The sequence below is a fragment of the Sarcophilus harrisii genome, chromosome 3, assembly GCF_902635505.1.
Source record: "Sarcophilus harrisii chromosome 3, mSarHar1.11, whole genome shotgun sequence".
In the NCBI taxonomy this organism is placed as follows: domain Eukaryota; kingdom Metazoa; phylum Chordata; class Mammalia; order Dasyuromorphia; family Dasyuridae; genus Sarcophilus; species Sarcophilus harrisii.
The window spans coordinates 141,664,825-141,683,052 of record NC_045428.1 but is presented as its reverse complement, the minus strand read 5'-3'; the positions used below and the strand labels follow the sequence as shown (position 1 = coordinate 141,683,052).

General features: G+C 32.7%; 1 protein-coding gene across 2 annotated transcripts in view; it reads right to left on the bottom strand.

Moving 5' to 3' along the window:
• Nucleotides 1-18,228, bottom strand: part of GPC6 (glypican 6) — a 1,223,594-nt gene that overhangs the window by 847,085 nt on the left and 358,281 nt on the right. The gene's annotated exons all lie outside the window — the stretch shown is intronic.

The window sequence follows — 18,228 nt, the reverse complement described above, 5'->3', positions numbered from 1 at the left end:
ACCTGAAACCTGCAGTTCTGCCATCAGTAGTAGGCACAGGGCCAAGGTAAGACAGGAAGCCAGGAATGCTCTTGGGGCAATAGCAATATGGCTGATAGTCCTTAGTGCTCTGTAGGCTCTGACCAGTAGGCAACCAGATGTGAAGAATAACAACTAGCCTTCTGAGTGGATGTCCCAAAGGCATTGAAAAGTACATAACCCCAGGTGTTCCATGAGACTTGAAACCTGTCTTGCCAGCAATCTGATCATAGACACACAAGGGGAGATTAAAGTCTGTGGCAGGAACCCAGGAAAGCAATGTCAGGACCAAACAATGCCTGACCACCTGTTTAGACCAGACCTACCTAATTCAATCCCATCTGGTGCTTCATATATTCAGGATGGAAATGAAATGAAATACTTTTAGGCCATGTAACAATTAACAAAAAGAGGGTCACTTAGCCATAGCAGAAAGTAATATTCAACAAGAACATAAAATTTATTTGGAAAGAAGCAGCATTTCTGTCTATGTGTTGGTTAAACTGGTCCATCAGCGAGTCGCTTGAGGAAATTGTTGACTTCTCTTCAGCTGGCTTCTGTATTTAGAGCTTTAGTTATTCTGACAGTTCAGGGCTTAGTCCTCTAGGCCTACTATATGTCAGGATGACATCAATACCTTGTAAGGAAAAATTAGTTTAGCCTATGTGGGTATGGACTTGAGGCAATTCATTCTATCACTGCTCCTTTGGTGACAAGGTCCTAATTTTTTTAGTTGATTTTCTCCCTTTAAATAAATTTAAGATAATGCTAGAGTTTGGTGCAAACTGTACTGGAGGATTAATAGATCTAAAACCACTACCACCATAACACAAAACAAAAACCTAACAAGCAATTTAACAGCTTCATGAAGTAGTAATACAATAGGGAGGAAGAAGAAGACTAGAAATCCCATACTCTTCTTTAACCTTTGGAAAAAAACTCTATTCTGAATCTTGATAATGTAGTCCATGTGATAAGGCCAAACTTTTTGAAACTCATATGAAATTATTTTTTTCTGCTTTTTTTATATGCTGCTTGCCTCAGTTTCCTCATCTGTCCAATAGAAATAATAACAGTTGTTATCTCTGAGGATTGTAAAGATAAAAATGGAATAATATTTGCAGAGACCTTTGCAAATCTTCAAGTGCTGCATAAATGCTAGGTACATTATTATGGAAATGTTTTGTTGCTGTTTGTCAAATTAGGAATGACAAAACACAAAAAGATTTAACATTTTAAAAATACTTAGAAATAAAATAAGATTCAAAGAGGTAGATTCTGCTTTGTTCTATACTATGTACAGAAATGATATGAGACAACATAAATACCAAAGATAAGAAAATTCTAATATAACAGGTCTGAATATGACCAACTGCTATTTCATGTGATTTTTTTTTTTTTGGTCTTTTTTTCTCTTCTAGGAAAACAAGAAGAAGAAGCAAGCAATAAAACAAAACAAAACAAAAAAAGAACATTTTTTACTACCACCACTCCTTTTCAAAAGGACAGTCTAATTCATAAAATGCAATGTGTATATCAGGAATTAAGGACAATTGGGGAACAGCGATAGCTCAGTGAAGAGAATGTTGGAACTGGAGTTGGGAAAACTTATCAGTCTAAGTTTAAATTTAGCCCCAGATACTAGCCATGTGACTCTGGGTAAATCACTTAACTCTGCCTCAGTTAACTCTTTCATCAGTTTCCAGATTATAAAATGAGCTAGAGAAGGAAACTGCAAACCATACTAGTATCTTTGCTAAGATAGCTCAAAATGGGCTCATGAAGAGTCAAACATAAATGAAAAGCAAGTGAACAACAATGGGCCATTGTAATGATTCTTTTTTGATGGTCTCAGAGACATTACTTTCTATCATAATGATTTCATGGAAGCAGAACCAAAAGAAAAGAATCATTTTCCCTCTCACTGAGATGTCACCAAACATCATCGTTCTTTGCTATCAGATAAGAGATTTTGGTAAGGTTTCTCTTTTGAATAAAATTGCTGTTATCTAGTGCACAGTTTTCAGTTGCTAATTCACTGCTTACACAATAAGAATGGAAGCTCACTAGTTTCTTCCTCCATTTTATCCCATGCTTATGTTTTACATATATTTTATGGAGGAATTGGAAATTCAATGGGATGCAGTAGAAGGAATAGTGCATTTGCTAATAGAAGACTTGGGTTCAAATCCTATTTCTACCCTCTTAACCAAGTCAGTTGATCTCAATGGAATCCTGTTCCTCATGTTCTCATGTTCCTCATTTGTATGAAGGAAAGCAGTGATGTTTGATGGAAAGAACAACACTAGTTTTGAAGATAGATGCTTTTGTGACCTTCAGTTTTCTCATCAATAAAATGAAGGACTACAATGACTTAGATAATTCCAAAAGCTAATACTATAAATTATTTGGATGAAGAAAACACTGCTTGACAAAAACTTATAGGGGAAATGCAAAGTAATTTGGTAGACATTGAATGTCTTATACCATACTTAAAACATGATATACTAAAAATAATTTAAAAACCAAGACTTGAACTTACTGGAGATTTTTTGATCAAATCAATTGTTTGATTACAAAACCTAGCCACTCCAGACAGTTGGCTGTCTCACGCAGAAGTCTCACACACAGCTAACAAACAACATTGTCCTTCATCTCCTTTTATACTTTTCCTCCCTTTGAATATACCAAATGCTCTACAACATGAGCCATTTGGCTTCTCTGAGAACCTGGTAGTACAGTCATATACCTATCAATAGAAATTTAGAAGAAACAAAATAGGTGTATAAAATGCAATTACTAACAGTTAGCCAATCAAAAAAAAAATTAAGTACCAATTCTATTAGATACTGAGGCTACACAAGCAAATATATAACAGTTTTTGAATCCAAATAGCTTACTTTCAGCTAAAACAAGGGAAACAAAATTTGACACTATCTTGAATAATGAAAAGGCTATCATATGTATAAGATTATATATATATATATGTTTATGTGTATATTTATGTATATATACATTCATGTATATAAACATTCATATATGTAAAATATATAAAAAGTTAATAAAAGATCATTTCAGGGAGGAAGAAATTAATAACTGGAGGAATCAGAAAATGGCCTATAGAAAGTAACATTTTTGCTGTTCTTTGAAAGAAATAAGATGTGGCAATTAGGAAGAAGTATATTGTAGGTATGAGATATAGCCTATGCAAAAACATAGAATGAACAAGTATGTGCTTAGGACTATGTGAAAGTAATATAGGTTATACAAAGTACTCTATTAAATACTGAGACAGAAAAGCAGGACAGTTGCTTGTCTCAAGGAGATCACATCTTAATCAAAAAAGACAACGCACACAGTAAGTTTCAGCTGCAAGTCAGATTACAAATCCCTGGGTAACAGCAAGGCAAAGCAGATGGCAAGGAATCATCTTTAATGTTATTTCCACTGATAAAATGGTATCTATTTCTGATGTTGAATCATGAATTTTCTTATAATTAAATTTGATATATAATGTGTAATATTGTTTAACTTATTTCCAAAATGCCATTATACGTAATAAATTGGATTTATAGAGATCTAGGTATGTATGTGCTTTATTTTTTGCTATAAGTTAAGAAGGCTCTTCCTTCATGTTTTCTATTCATCCTTATGTTTGAAGTCACATTATTATTTCTAATGCACAGAAGTGCCTCACTCAAATGCTTTGTCCCTAGACAGCTAGATGCTATGATGGCTCACCATTACTTCTAAGATATAAAAATAATTCTTTATTTGGCATTTATATTCATTTACAACACATCTCTTTCAATAGATTTCAAATTTCTATTCTCTCATATACTCGAAACAGAACTTCTGGGTGATCTCTATATGCAGCATTCTATCTTTTATCTCTGTCAAAGTATATAGAGAGCTATAACTCTGGAGAAGTATACTTGAAACAAGGTGTTAATTCAATGGAATTGATGATATAATGGTTCTCTAGTTTACACATACGTAGTGTACTGTAATGATGTAATTACCATAAGGCATATAAGGGCAAAGAAGGACTAGAAGAGAGACATTCTATCTTTGATCAGCCTCATGATGGTTCTCCTGCCTCCTGCACTAAGAATAAGACTGGGCTAGAATAAAGAATCTAGACTCTATTCTTGACCATTCTCCTAGTGTCTACCCTGCTGAAACCAAGGCATGTCCAAAGGACCTACAAAAAGCTAGCCTGGACACTAGAATTGTGAAGGTTTTTCCACCATGCCAGAAATGCAATCTTATCTCATTGTTGCCTCTTCCAATCTATAATTCATTTTTGGTTTATTCTAATGTGTACCTTCTATATAAAACCTTTCTTTGTCTCCCCAATTGTTAGTATTCTTCATACCAGAAGAAAATACTTTTATTTCCTTCTATTTTATATGAACTATGTTTGATGTTTATGCCTCCCATTCCTAGATGAAAGACTTTTCTTTGCTTTCCATATATATTCACTACTTAGCACAATGATTTGCACATAGTATGATCTTGTGTAATTTGCTTCTTTTGGAACATTACAACTATAAACTTTTGGAATAAAGGATTATTGGAATTGCCTAGAATTCAAATTTAAAATCCTCATGGAATAAATTAGTACTTATAATCTATCCACAGATACTCATAGAAACCTAAATTGTTTAATACTCATGATTTGTTTTTATTGGTCTTGGCAATTATGTGACATTAAGATTATGCATGCAATTTTTAAAAAGACAACTGGGCTTTAATTATTGGATTTGCTCTTTAGAAAGGCACAAAGAGCTGAGTTGAATTCCCCTCATAAGAAATGTATTGATTCATCCAATTATCTTTAAGTAATTTTATTACATTTTGTCACACATTGATAAAATTTCTTCATTCATCTATATGGAGAATAATTTACCTATTTTTTATGTGTGTATACATAGTCTACATCTGGGATTTTTTAATAGTTGATATTTAACTGTTCCCACACGAGATAAACATAGAATAAGTGTTAAAACTCTTAAAGTAAAATTCTAGAAAATTGATGATAGGATCTGTTGCCCAATTGTGTAGATTTTTGTTGAAAATAAAGTGGTCATATCATAGAATCATTGAATTTGAGAATTAGAAAGGACCTCAGTGGCCATTAATCCAACCCACACAAAAATGAATTCCATTATAAATATCTGATCAGTAAGACAAGTAACATAACAATTAGATTTGTGTATGCATATAAATGTATATGTCTATAAATATATATTGTATATACTATATAGATAGACATATATATATACACATATATACATTTATAAATGTATTTTTAAAGACATTTAATTTTGTTACAAAAACACAATATCTAGAAATCTTTGCCATATCTTTTTTTCCAAAGGTGTCTTTTAAGAACCTAGATTCTCACCTTATGCAAATTGAGTATAATTTTCATTAGAACAATTATCTAATTAATTACTGTGCTGTAGATTCTAGCCTTTGGGAAGTAACTTTTGGATTTTATAGGGTAAATATCACTTGCGATTTATCATTTGATTTTAGGATAAGATTATGATGGGACACAATTCTCTCATTAGAGAATATAGAAAGAGTCCTGCTTATTAGGTAGTTACAGATTGCTTTGGCAATGTTAATTATATTTATATTATTAATTCCCTATGGAAGTTGATCATTTTTTCTGATAGTTATTATCTGTTCTGGCTCATCATTATAATACTTTCCAATTAGAAACTTAAGGAAATTTTATCACAGAAAAAAAGCTAAGTTTTACTGCTTCCTCTTTTCAGCTTTTAAATTATGAATTTATTAACTTCATTTCTTAAAATATTCACAGAAATTGTCAGAAAATAGAAAAATGCATATGACCACAAATGACTTAAGTACCTTAGAAAGAAGGTTAACATGCCTTTAAAGAACTGTAAATCTTGTTCTTCTTGATAATACTATTAGTATAGGACTAAATTGATAAATTAATTTTGCAAGTTCCAAATATTTTATTTTATTGAAACAGATACAATATCAATGGTGAAAATTTTTTAAAAAATTTAAGTCACTTTTTTTTTTTTGCTGAGGCAATTAGGGTTAAGTGACTTGCCCAAGGTCACACAACTAGGAAATGTTAAGTGTCTAAAGCCAAATTTAAACTCAGGTCCTCCTGACTTCAGGGCTGTTGCTCTATCTACTGCATGACCTAGTCACTTTTTATATCTATAATCATTACTATTGTTACCTTTGACTTCAAGAATGAATGAAATGAGCCAGAAGGAGGGCAAGATGGATTTTGTCTTTCTAAGTCCCTGATAATGTATAAAAAGCCCCACATCTCAATTACTGTGCAACTTGATATCACTGCTATCATATCTTCCTGACTTTTAAATTTCATAGTTTGCTGAATGTAAAGACTATATTTAATTTTTTTTCTTTTAATACAAATCTAAATCTGTGTTTTATACACACAGACACAGAGATACCAAAAACATTGAAAAAATTATACTGGTATCAACATCAAAGTCAGTGAAGGACAAAATTCACTATCTCTTTATTATTTCAGTCCTTTTTATTCCTGTTCTTTATAACCCTTTATAAACCCTGCCCCCACTCCCTATTCTTAGTGCAATTTGATTACAGTTGCTGAAAGGTTGAAGTTTACTGTTTTCTGTGGCTCTACATTAATACATCATGTTAAATTTTAACTGGAATATATTCCCACATAATACTAACGCTAAGTGCCCATCTACTAATATTGGATACCTGGTCTATTGTGGAACATAGTGGATTATCTTCTGATCTTACATTTTGTTTTAAAAGAGCATTTTTAAAAGATAAGAGAGAGTTAAAAGAATAAAAAATAAATCTAGTCAAACCAGTTGCCAGCATTAAAACTAGTTTTAGTACCCTTTCCTTTAAAAAAAAAGGAATATGGAAAATGTATATGTTTAAATAAGTCTAATTGACAAAAATGTATTTTACACATGTAAAAAAATTCCCCCAAATTAGAATGTAATAAATATAAAATAGTGACTCAATGAAAAAAAAAACAATGTACAGTAATATTCCATATTTTTTCTTTAAAATACATGGTAAGTAAAGTCAGTGTTCACTTAAATATTTTTCTTGTTTTGTTTGAATTAAGCAAGAAGTTCTCCCATTTAAAATATGGATAGTATCCTTCAAAACCTTATGCCTTTACTGCAAGTTCCTTGAACCTAGGGAGTCTCTTGCTAACTAACAAATATTAATTGAATTGAATTATAACCAATCTCTCTTATAACACACACACACACACACACACACACACACACACACACACACACCTTTCCCCTGCATGCATCAACTAGTTTTTTTTTTAATCTTTCAGAAAAAGATGACAAAACAAAAAGGGGGGGATTTAGTGGAAAAATAACTATTCTTTTAGTTGTCTTTTTTAGAACTGATGCCTAGTTTGAATTTATGATTCCCAAATACTAAGTAAGTATTTTTAATAGGTATTTCGTCTTAAAGACAAAATATAGTACTTGATTCAGAAGACGATGTTACTTTCCATGTCAGTAGGCAACAAAATAAATATACTACATTTCTTTCTCTAAAAAGGATAGACAGAGGGAAAAAAAATCAAGCCATTGAATTTGAAATTATTAGATTTGATATTAGATTACCTGTCTCACAGAATACTTTCTATTTTCATGCAGAATCTGAGAAAAATAAAAACTCTTAGAAGTTGTTCAATTTTATTGTGCCCTTTGTAAACTTGCTTTTTAAAAGAAGTTTGTTTAGTAGATTGATTTGGGAATGTAGATTTAATTTAAAATTAAATAGATTTTCTTGGAAAAAAATTCTAAGTAGCTTCCAATGTCTCTGATTTAGAAAATAAAACCTTAGCATTAGAAAATAATATTAATTATTCATATAGCACAGTCATATACTACTCCTCTTCATGTAGGAATATCATCTCTATCTTCCAATCATACTGATACTTGTAAACTTCCAGTACAATAAGAATGATGCACAAGATTAGGGATACTGCATATTCATTGCTCACATGACTAAACTTAGAGTCAACATTAATCTCTGTATAATTTCTATTCTTTATCTTTGTCCTCTAGAGTAAAATGAAATTAGTCTATTTTCTCTTTTACAGGACAGCTCTCAAAGTACTTAAATGCAATTATCATTCTCCTTCCTTTTCTCTCTAGGGTGAAATCTCCTCCAGATGAATACCTTTAGTTCCTTTACATATTCCATATACACGAATTTTCAGGTTTATTGTCTTCTCAGTCATTATCTTTTGAAGAGTCTTTATTTTAAAATAATTATTATGTGATGTGTCTCCCATAACTTGCTATAATACAAATATACTTGTCTGACTAGACTGTTTACTGTCCTGAACTTGAATGAAAAGCGATATGATACAGTGGATAAAGTTAACCTTGAAGAAGAACTTAATTTTTTAAGCATTTCCACTTTGGATATAAATGAAAAGCAAAATAGTCCCTACCCTCAACTATTTTCAAATGGCAGACATTTTTGAGTCAGAATTTACAAGTTACAGAGTAGATGGAAGACAACTTTAGAAGAGCTAGCATGAGAAGATGCACAGACAAAGAAAGGTCTCTCAGAAGAGATATCAGGTGATTTCAGTTCTAAAAAAGTTAATGATTCTACAAAGTAGATGCATATGTATTTTATTATTTTCTTGATCAACTAAAGCTAGATCTCTACCATTTTTTGTTTATTGACTTCATTTTTTGAATCTATATGCAGTATTTTGTATTTTGCCTTTTTCAGGTTTCAAATTAGTTTCTGTCTACTGTTGCTCATAACGGTAATTACAAATCTTAATTATGTTATTCATTATTATGTCATCTATTATTAGTTACATAATTCTAGCTTTAGGTCATCCAGAAAATTTGATTAAGCATGTATTCTGTTATCATTCAAGTTGATAAACATATTGAATAGGACAGGCACATGGACAGAGTTCTGTGTCTAGAAACCTGTCTACAAGTTAAAATTGATCTATCAACCAAAAGAGACTAAAGTTTAAATATAAGTAATAATATAAGTAAATATAATTAAATATAAGTAATAATATAAGCTCCAATAATAATAATATAAGCTCCAAGTACTTTCTTTCTTTTCCAAGTGTTCACAAATCATCTGTTTCATAACTTAGGCCAGAATTATACTGAACTTTTATTTTACATTATTATTTTCATATCCATTTTTCCCCATGCAATCCATAAAATATAAATCATGTTAGAGTCAAGTGGCTTATTTTAGTGGCTAGAGTACTTTAGTAGTTTTGGTGTGAGGAAATTCTGAGTTAAAATCACTGTATAAAACTGAGTAACTCACTTAACCTTTCTCAAGCTCAATTTTTCCACACAAAATGGGGATGATAATAGTATCTGTGTTATAAGGTATTTGTGAGGATCAAATACGAATCATGTGACTGCAATGATAAAAATTATCTATCAAATGATGATGGTTGACACATAGGAAAGCTGCAAACAAAAAAAATGGTATGGCAGATATGAGGGCAGGAAATAGAAAATATTTCTATTAGGGTAATGGTTGATTTCATAGATAGATAAAGTTTGAGCTGGATCTTTAAAAATCACAAAAACTGGGGTAGCTAGAAGACGCAGTGGATAGAAGGTGCAGCCTGAAGTCAGGAGGACCTGAGTTCAAATCTCATCTCAGGCACTTAACTCTTCCTGGATGTGTGACCCTGGACAAGTCACTTCATCCCAAATTGCCTCAGCAAAAAAACAAAAACAAAAACAAGAATGACAAGAATTGTAATAGGTGGTAGTATAATAGGTAGGAAGGTTTGCAAAGCACTATTGGAAGAGCTACCATCCTATGCATGAATAGTGGTAGTAATGTGGATACAAGGGTAAATGGAGGCAGGAAGGTATAGAAAAAATCAGGGATCACATGTTAGCCTAGTTTCACTAAAACTTGAGTCCATGACATGAGACTGTAGATAAAAAAGAATGAGAAAGACAAAATTTATGGAGATCTCTTGAATACAAGTCTAATATATTTAAATGTATATTTTTGAGGTATGAGTAAACTTTAAGACTACAAATCACTTATAAATATGCAATAGACAACTTGAACTCTTATGAAAGGCACTAAAAAATAAGCCTATGTCATTAGTAATGTCCATGTTCTAAGCCTAGACTATTTAAAGACATTTCTGGGAGATTTTATGCATCTAATGAAAATCTGGAGAAGCATGCTAATGTTTGTTTTTTCCTTAATTAAGGCTGCTTCTCTGTAGTTAAGACTGTGGCTATATCCACCATGGAAGAATCATTACAAAACTGTTCCAATCACAGCTTTTACTTGTACCGAACAGCTGCAAGCCTCTTAATCTAGAATGCAATTGATAAAGAGAGCCCCTACCATGTTTCTGCCCTTCCATGTATGGAATCATTTAAGTCTAATAACATACTCCCTTCCACCTGGTACAAGCTGGTACGAAGTAAGCTATAATCAGATCATTTATACAAATAAAATTTGTTGTTTTACTTCTATAAGTAATAAATGTAAGTTCAAGACTAAACATATACCTCATGAAAAAGGCAATAGTTTGTATTTTGGGAAAATGAGAATGTTTCATACTTAATTGAATATTCTAGTTGTGGTTAAAGGTTAAATCTATTAAACTTTTAGTTTCTAAAACTCCTGGTCTCATTTACAAATGACAGATAAATAGCCAGTACATATTGTAAGAAGCCAAGGTGGGAAAAATTATAGTAATATTTTACTTAGAAAATAACTAAGTAACATAAATAAAAAGAAAGAAAGAATAAGTCCTAACTTATGAATAGGACATATTCCAAAAATCCACTTAAGCCTGTCACATAGGATCCATATTAATGTGTTGTGAATGGTGAAATTCTTCAGGACATCGCATAAAAATTTTTTGAACCCAAAATGTAACTTTAGCAGAAAATGATTAGTACTTTTTGAACAATATTTCATTTGTCATATTTTTATGAGACAATGCCACCTGACTTTTAGGTTAGGACACAAGAAACGCATCTCCTGGATCCAAAACAGACAGAGTGGGGGAAAGAAAGTTAAGGGGAACAAGAATTTATTAAGCACCTAATATGTGCCAGGAACTGTTCTAAGTACTTTAAAATATTATCTTATTCAAACCTCATAACAACCCAGTGAAGTTATTATTATTATTATTATCATCATCATCATCATCATCATCGTCGTCGTCGTCCCTATTTTAAAACTGAAGAAACTGAGATGGGAAAAAAATTACCATTTTCCAGAATCACACAGTTAGTAAATATTTGGAGCAAAATTTGATCTCAGGTTTTCTTGACACAAGACCTGGTGCTCCATCCACAGTGACACCACTGTGTCAGAAATAGAATATGGCATTGCCAATAAATATCTGAAGTGGAAGTTTAAAGACTCTAAGGGTAAGGGAATGAAGTAGTGACAGGAAACATCTTCTGAGTACATATTATTCTAACTTAGGTACCATGGGAGGGCCAGGTCCAGAGGTTAAGGTTGAAAAAGAACTGAGTATATTTGAAAGTAGAGTCCAGTGGGGAGTTACAGTCTTTGTAAAGGCTCAAACATTTCATAATATGGCTGATGAAGGTGATCTGGAAGCAGGAGACTCACAGTCTAATTGTAAATTTGTTCTTTGAAATCTGGTTGAAACCAAGTCCCTTTTATTTCAATGCAAAATTTAATCTGTTTAACTTATGTCCTAAGAGAAATGTTCCATCAAACTTCTATCATATCAATACAACCATTACTTACCAAATGTCTAGATTAGTAGTCAACCATTTACCATGTATCAGCCACTGTCCTAAGCAGAGGGGATACAATAGTCTCTGCTTTTGAGATCACAGTTTAATAGTGGAGACAATAAGCAAAGAGCATTGTTGTTGAGTTGTTTCAATCATGTTGAACTATGATCCTATTTGAGAATTTCTTGGGAAAAATAATGGAGTGTCATTTCCTTCTCTAGCTTATTTTACAGATTAAGAAACCACTTATGTACACCTATGTAGAAAAAGGATAGAAAATAATAAATTGGAATAATCAGCAGATGAAAAGCATCTGATTTACAGGAATTCAGAAAAGGTTGGATCTTAAATGGAACTTGAAGAAAGTCATAAAAAGGAAGAGGTAAAGATGATGAGGGAGAAGAGGAGGACAGCCTAGGAAAATACTTGGAGGTAGTAGATAGAGTACATTCTTCAAGGAACAGTAAGGAAACCAATAATACAAGGAAAGGGTGATAAAGGGTTTTGAACATGAATTGAAAGATGTTATGTTTGATCTTAGACATGGCAATGGATTTTCTGTATGGGAGCAGGTAGTGATGGGGGTTGGTCTGGTCAAGTCAGACCGCTGTATGATCGCTGAGAGGAAGATAGCCTGGAATGGGTAAAGACATGATGGAAAGAATAACCAGAAGGACACTGAAACCATGAGGTAGCAATTTGTCAGAAATGTTACAAGAGATATTATAAAAGTAAAATCGACGAGCCCAAAAGTTATCAAACAGTGGAAACCCTTTGATCTAGCAGTATCCCTACTGGTTTGTATCCCAAAGAGATTATAAAAAAGGGAAAAGGACCTATGTGCAAAATATGTATATAGCAGCCCTTTTGGTAGTGGCAAGAAATTGGAAATTGAGTACATTCCCAGCAGCTGGGGAGAATGGCTGAATAAATTATGGTATATGAATATAATGAAATATCATTATTTCATAAGAAATTACAAGCAGTACTGATTTCTGAAAAGCCTGGAAAGACTTTTATGAACTAATACTTAGTGAAGTGAGTAGAACCAAGAGAATATTGTACACAGCAACAAGAAAATATGTAATAATTAACTGTGATGGACTTGGCTCTTTTCAACAATGAGGTGATTCCAGGGAATTCCAATAGATTTGTGATAGAAAGAGCCATCCACTTCTGAAAGAGAACTAACTGTATATGGATCAAAGAAATAGTGTTTTCAGCTTTTTGTTGTTATTTTTATTTTTGCCCCTTTCTTGTGTTTTTTTTTCCATTTTTGATATGATTTTTCTTATGCAGCATGATGAACATGTTTAACCTATATTGGTTTGCTTGCTGTCTATGGAAAGAAATGGGGGAAGGGGAAAAAATTGGAAGACAAGGTTTTGCAAAGGTGAATGTTGAAAACTATCTTTGCATGTATTTGGAAATATACATATATATATATATATATATATATATATATATATAATTATAACTACTAGGTCTGACACTTAGCTGCATTGCTTTGGACAAATTTTATAAAAAGAATTTTAAATGGAAGTATTAAATATTCTTAGAGTGATTTACAGTTAGATTTTTATGTCAGTGTTAAGTGCAATATCAATATTAAGTAAGTAAGATTAGATATTCAGAATGCAAATTTGCTTTCTATGGGAAATGACCATATAATATTAACCAACTTGTTTGAATTTCAATATTTCAACAATGACCTTCAAAAGGTCTAACTCTGTATTTGTCTGATTTCATTACTTCATAGTTTGTACCACCTGACAAATTTCCACAGAAATGTGCCTATTTTTGTGCCAGATTTGTTGCCTATATATATATGCCTGTTTTTGCCAAATTGTTAATTCTCTTCATAATTTTTTTGTATCCCTCTCATTCCTTTTCTCTGTTTTTCCTTTACCACTCTGATCTCTTACTCCAATTCTTTCAGAAATTCTTATTGGACTTAGGTTAATTAACTTACTGTTGCTTTTTATTGTAGCTGCTTTCATATTATTTTCTTCTTCCATGTTTATGTCTTAGTCTTTTCTACCACTGTGGTAGCTTTTTATTATCAAATTCTCTCTCTCTCTCTCTTTCTCTCTCTCTCTCTCTCTCTCTCTCTCTCTCTCTCTCTCTCTCTCTCTCTCTCTCTCTCTCTCTTCCTCCCTCCCTCTTTCCCTCAGTTAGGAGGTATTCCTATTTTCAAGGCTAGTTCTAGGGGAGGTCTATAAGTTTTTGGTGTTCCAAGGTGGTGTGCTTTGGAGGAAGGAATGAGTACTGCTCTCCTGTCTGAGCTCTAGTCTTTGCCCAGGAAGAGTCCTTGTTCTTCTATATGTACAAGCATTAGCACTCCCCATGGCCTGCAACTGTGCCTAAGTCCCTGACCCTCCTGCTGACAGAAGGGGTAGTGCTTCTTTCTTCCTTGGAATTGGAACCCAGAACTGTGAATGGGCAATGGAGTTGCCAATCAGTGGATCTACACCCAGTGCCAGAAAATGGGCCCTTGTTATCTCTTTCTGACAGTAGTCTTACTTATTTGCCCTCTTTGGGCTGAGACCTCCCAATGAGGTTTCTTTTCCTGCTGCGGTTAAAGCTTCCAAGACCCAAATCTGGTGCTGGTACCATGCTCCAGGTTGGTCCCCATGACACAGACATCTGCCAACTTACTAAATTTTCTTAGGCCAGAAAAATGTCTCTCCCCGAGGTTTTGTTCATTCTGTTGCTTGAAAATTTGATTTGAGGAGTTATTTTAAATTTGTTTGGAAAGTAATGTTTGGAAGGTTGCCGTTTCTAATCTGCCATCTTGGCTCCCTGTAGGAATTTTTATTTCAAAGAGCCAAGGAAGCTGTTAGTAAAGGCACTGACCAGATCATGAGTCACCAACATGAATATCTTTTCCTTAATATTTTCACGTTTATTGTCAATCTTCAAACACTCTCCTGCTGGAAAAGGAAGTTGGAATAAAGGAAGGGCAATCAGAATCAAAGTCTGTCATCTTGATTTTTTTGTGGCTTAGTGAAAAGTCCCCAATAACCAACTCATTTTAGATCCAACACATGTCTAAAAAAACATTAAAACCTGATCTTCAAAGCCGACCTGAAGCTGTCCAGGATGTAAGTATGTTATTTTATCTGAGAGTTGGAGTCATTAGCCATGAATATTTTATTCTTCTCAAACAGACAAGAAGGATAATCATAATTTGAAATGATTTCTAAAGTATCTAAGTACAAGGTCTTACAAAGTACTTTTTTCTTTCCAATTTACAAGAATTCTGGAAATAGTTTGAATCTATAGAATGTTCATTGTGGTTGACTCACACTGAATATTAACAGTTCACACCTTATACTCTCAGATAAAAAAAAGAGAGAGAGAGAGAGAGAGAGAGAGAGAGAGAGAGAGAGAGAGATCAGAGTGGTAGAGGAAAAAAAAAGAAAATGAAATGAGAGGGATATAAAAAAATTAAGACGAGAATTAATAATTTGGTAAAACAGGCATATAACATATTGACAATAAATCTGGCACAAAATAGGCACATTTCTGGGGAGATTTGTCAGATGGTACAGATTATGAAATAATGAAATCAGGCAAATTCAGAGTTAGACCCATCATTATATGTTTTTGAAGGTCATTGTTGAAATATTGAAGTTCAAACATGTAAGTTAATATTATATGGTCATTTCCCAAAGAAAGGAAAGAGATAAACAGACAGACGCAGAAACACAGACATAGACAGAAACACAGACAGAGAGAGGGAGGGAGGGAGAAAAGGAGGGAGCAAAGGAGAAAAGGATAAAGGGAAGGAGAGAGAGAAAAAGAGAGAGACAGAGAGAGAGGATCCAAGTAAAGATTTTGGAAGATTAACAAAAGATGCTCATTTCAAGTTAGAATAAAGGAAGATTTCTGGTATGGTAAGGGGCAAAATGGACAGGTGAAATCTGTCAATCAGTTTTGTTTTAGTCAACCTTCCCTGTTTTCTATTAAGATTAATTTAATTATAGAAAGTAACAAATATAAATAGTTGCCAGGTAGAAGCTCATTTTTGAAGAAGAAGTATGGAACTTGGCTGATGTACAGACTTGCATCTGTTTTGAAAAAAAAACACATAAAACATAGACATTTCTAGACAAACAGCTATAGTTCTTATAGCAATTATACTTGAGCTAGTATAAGATTACAGATATAAGCTAGAATTTATTTGTGTATTTTGGTGTGTTCAAGAAATAACTCTGAAATGACCTGGTTTTGCAGAGGTTTATTTTTGGGGGGATTAAAAGAGATCACATGAAAGACAAATAATAAACTGTACTTTATCTACATTCAACCCAAAGACTATATAGTATCTGCTTCATAAATAATTTTAGTGATGAACTATATGTCTTTTTATTCTATATATTCTTCTTCTGCAACCCAAAATCACCTTCTAGTCTAAAGACATAGTCTCAAGCACATTCCAGGGCTTATTTACACCTATCAGTTGACTTACATGGAATGGGTTCTTTCTCCTTAGGTCCAAACCCTAAACCTGATTTTAACTTCACTTCAAAGGATCGAGGATTTTTTAAACAACTCCTGTTAAAAGTAACAATATTTTTAGGCACTATACATGCCCTTAAGAAAAGTGGCATCAATTGCCAAATTGGCAAATTGTAGCTTTATAAACCAAAAGAATAAACTATTTTAAGCCTTTTATAACTTATAAGTAGAACCTATTCACCTATGCCTGCATTTTCTTGCTTCCAACAATGTTTTATTTATGCCTTTTGATTATATGGGATATGGGCCCTTTATTCATAAAAAAATCTAAAACATTGTATTGTAACAATTAAATTGTAACAAAGAAAAAAAAAGTTCAACAAACATCCAATACTAGGATTTCATAAAATAATATGAAGACCACTTCCCAATCATAGTCACTCACTTCCCTGATGAGAAGGATGAGAGTAATATATTTCATTATGTGACTACGACACAAAGATTGTATTAGTCTTTTCAATTGAACAACAGACATCTTGATATTTTCTAATTTCTAAAAATAATTGGATATGACATGTGAGTTAAAACATTAGAACAGAACACAGCTTTAAATAAAGTTCACTAGCCACTAAAGAACTGATACAAAACAATTAAATAAAAGTGACTCCTCAGTCTCCTCAAAGCAATTTTATCTTCAGTTGAAAGCACATAGCATATTATAGCACATAGCATATATGTGTTCATTACACATACGCCAACACCTTACTAAAGGTGTTAATAAAAGTGTTAATATTAAAGGCTGTGCTACTTATTTAGGGGGCAATGTTGTTTAATGAATAGAGTAATGGCTTTGAACATGAGAAGAGTTGGATTCAAATACAACTATGATATTAGCTATGGACAAGGCAACCTTTCTATATATTAATTTCCTCATTTCTAAAATAGTAGTGTGTGTTTAGTAGGGCATTATACTGACTTAAAAAAATACATATCTGTCTTTGAAGAATTTCCTTGAAAATTCTCCAAAAAATACAAAAATCCAAATTCTGAACTATATGTACTATATATTAGCTTGTGGCTAATAGGAAAGACCCTAAATAGAAAGCATGAAACAAATCACTGTGGCCTAATCAACAACCTTTCTCTCCCAATTGATGGCTCAACTCAATTTGATACCCTAGCCTCCTGAGAGCATTTCCAGTTTCTTGCTAGACACTTCAGAAAAAAAAAAAAACAAGTAATTTTTCATTTCTAAATAATTTATTATACCAATATCCTATGACACCCACTCTTGTATTTCAAGAGCTCACTCATTTCTTCTTTACCATCTCCTTGAATTACCTTATATCTTAATAGTCTTAACTTTTGTTCCTAACATAAGAGGAGTTTCATTACTTGAAATTTCTCTATTTCCCATCATAAAAAATTATTGTTTCCTTCAGTGGAATTCTTAGAGTATATTATGTGTACCTCTTTTCTGAAATTAGATTTCTATATGTTTTTATAGTTATACTCGAATAACTCAGAGAGAAGAAGTGATCTCAGACTATAGATAAGTAAGGCTCTCCATTGGTAGAGGAAACCTTTCGCCAAGGGCTTTCTCTACTATTAAAATACCTGGTTTGGTTTCTTTCACATATTCACACATATAAATATATACAGGCACAGATATACATTATTTCAACATTTTTGTAATGGGAAAACCCCTGACTCTGAACATCAGAAGACCTTAATTTGAGTTCCAAATTTGTTCCTTGCTGGAAATTCACTTTACCTTCTGGGGTTTTGTCTTCCTCATTTGTAAAATTAGGGGTCAGTTAGAACATGTCTCATATCCCTTCTATCACTCAATTTCAGTTATTTATAATAACTAGAATGACTAGAATTTTGACCTTGAGGATAGAACCCACCTATTAATATTTGTTTCAGCAATTAGAATGATGCTTTGCAC